This window comes from Gallinula chloropus, assembly GCF_964237585.1.
Source record: "Gallinula chloropus genome assembly, chromosome: 22".
Lineage (NCBI taxonomy): Eukaryota > Metazoa > Chordata > Aves > Gruiformes > Rallidae > Gallinula > Gallinula chloropus.
The window spans coordinates 696,612-699,526 of NC_140107.1; positions in this window are offsets into that span (position 1 = coordinate 696,612).

Consider the following 2,915-nt stretch of genomic DNA (forward strand, 5'->3'; position numbering starts at 1 on the left):
AAAGGAGGAACCGGAGACTGAGCAGCATCTGAATGACCAAAGAGGAGCGGAGGTGGAATTCAGTGAGGATATGTCCATCTAGTAAGATGAAAAGCTGTCCTTAGGCATGGCCACATCATCAGGAGAGGTGGAAACACCTGAATGATGAGGGAGATGAAAGAGACAAACTAGTGGTAAGACAGGTACAGGGGAAGGTGAGTATTTCTTCTGCTGTCCTGGATACCAATCCTGGAAATTCCCATTCTGTCCTGGTGGGAAAGCATTGCCATTCCAGACAAGCAGCCGAGTGATTCAGGAGATGAAGAGGTGCTCGTAAATTTGTTTAAATAAACCCAAAAAACAAGGAAGGAAAAATTGTGTCCCTTTGGAGGCTGACATGCTGCAAAGTGTGCATACTTTGTCATTTCGTAGTGTCTGGACTAAGGAGACCTAGAGATACTGTGTTAGGAATAGGATGAATGTGAACGACGTTGTTATACCTTAGACAATCAAAGAGGAAAAAATATTGAAAGAATTAAAACCTGCTAAACAGAGACTAGTCCTAATGTGAGTTTCATGGTCAGTGATATGCAGAAGACCACGAGCAGTTCATTGCTGCTTAGAAACTACCGGTCATCAGTTTCCACATGGCATCCTTGAGCTCCTGGTTCCTCATGCTGTAGATGAGGGGGTTCACTGCTGGTGCAAACACCGAGTAAAGAAATGCAAATAGCAGGTCCAGAAATAGGGAGGAGATGGAGGGGGGCTTCAGGTGGGCAAATACGACAGTGCTGACAAACAGTGAGACCACGGCCAGGTGAGGGAGGCAGGTGGAAAAGGCTTTGTGCCGTCCCTGCTGCGAGGGGATCTTCAGCACGGCCCTGAAGATCTGCACATAGGACACAAAAATGTACCCAAAACACCCAAAAATTAAACAGACACTGACCACAATGAGTCCAGTTTCCCTGAGGTAGGCATCTGAGCAGGAGAGCTTGAGGATCTGGGGGATTTCACAGAAGAACTGGTCAAGGGCATTGCCATGGCAGAGGGGCAGTGAAAATATACTGGCTGTGTGCAGCACAGCATTGAGAAACCCACTGGCCCAGGCAGCTGCTGCCATGTGGACACAAGCTCTGCTGCCCAGGAGGGTCCCGTAGTGCAGGGGGTGGCAGATGGCAACATAGCGGTCGTAGGCCATGACAGTGAGGATACAGTACTCTGATGAGAACAAAAATAAGAAGAAAAAGATTTGAGCCAGACATCCTGTGTAGGAAATGGCCCTGGTGTCCCACAAGGAATTGGCCATGGATTTGAGAACAGTGGTGGAGATGCAGCCAAGGTCAGCAACAGAGAGGTTGAGGAGGAAGAAGTACATGGGGGTGTGGAGGTGGTGGTCACAGGCTATGGTGATGATGATGAGGCCATTGCCCATGAGGGCAGCCAGGTAGATGCCCAGGAAGAGCCAGAAATGCAAGAGCTGCAGCTCCCGGGTGTCTGCAAAAGCCATGAGGAGGAACTGGCTGATGGAGCTGCTGTTGGACATCTGGGAGAGCTGTGAGCGGCAGAAAATGCAATGAAACCTTAGGGAACACTTCTATGAGGACAACCTGTTCCAATTCACATTGACTCTCTGTATTCAGGAGGCGTTTTGTCAGGTCCCTTTTCGGAGGTCTGTTTTGTGCCGCATTGAACATGACACTGCTGGGACCCTCTGGTCAGCTGTGGCCTCTCCAGAACTCATTCCTGCCTGAGTTCTGTAGAATATCAGTGTCTTCACTGCAGGGAATATCAGGGAGGTCCCAAATCCCCTCTGCCAGGGCATTTCTGGAAGCAGCTCCTTCTTTCTCCCTCCCTGAAATTGTCTCTGATGCCTGGAGCTGTCCCTGGAGCTGCTTCTCTTTACCCTTGTCACCTCCCTCTCTGTTCTCACAGACCTCATCCAACCTGCCCTGTGCTCTTCTCTTCTCTGCAGACCCTTCCTAGCATCAAGCAGTGCCCCGGGGAACCTCTGTGTGTTCAGGGATCAGGAAATCCTCTGATGTGGACATTCTTGAGGGGAGAAATGAGTTCTAATGTACCACATCCAGCACAGCCCACAGGAGAGGAAAAGTCAAAGGAAAGACTCTTCCTGACAGGAAAATGCTTCCTTGGTCTTACTATTCAAATACCCTTTGGAATTTCTCAAGGATCAGCTGAAGCTGGCAGACAAGCTGACCTATGCAGCACTTTCTTGCAGCAGAAGGACCTTATGCTGCTCTTCCCTTGGTCACTCCTTCAACCCACCGCTCATTGTCTATCCCTGTGGAAAGCCCACCAGTCAGCAGCAGAGACCCTGCCACAGCACACAACCCCCGGGGTGCAAGGACCCCAATCACAAGGACAGCCCTGGGCACCCCTGAGTGCACACGCTGCTTCACACCTCTGCAGCCATGCCCAGGAGAAGACAGCTGTCCTGACCTCTCCCTCTGATAAGGCAGAAAAGCATCCCTTCCAGGCAGCACTTTCTGGTCCTAGAGAGAACCTGTCCTCCTGACAGACCCCACACACTGCCCCATGTCCCAGCTTTAGGAGATCCCTCCAGGAACAGAACCTGCATTGCCCTGCACCCACAGACATACCAGGGAGAGGCTGTGGAGATTTCTCCTTCAGTGAGCTCTCAGCATCCGCCAGCTCTCTCAGCCTCACAGGTCTCCCCTCGGTGCCTACAGGCAGTGTCCCCAGCCCTGTGCACTCGGTAGAGGAGCTGCTCCTGGCAGAGCTGTCTCTTGTCAGGGCTGCTGGGTTGCAGTGAGCTCCCTCCATCCCAGGAGCCCAGCCCAGCTCACAGCAGAGGAGCAGGCGAATACGTCACATACTCCATTCCCCAGAGTGTCCTGTGAGGTGTCCCTGGAGCTCCAAGGAAACATCTTGGAAAGACACTAAGTCTTTACTGACTT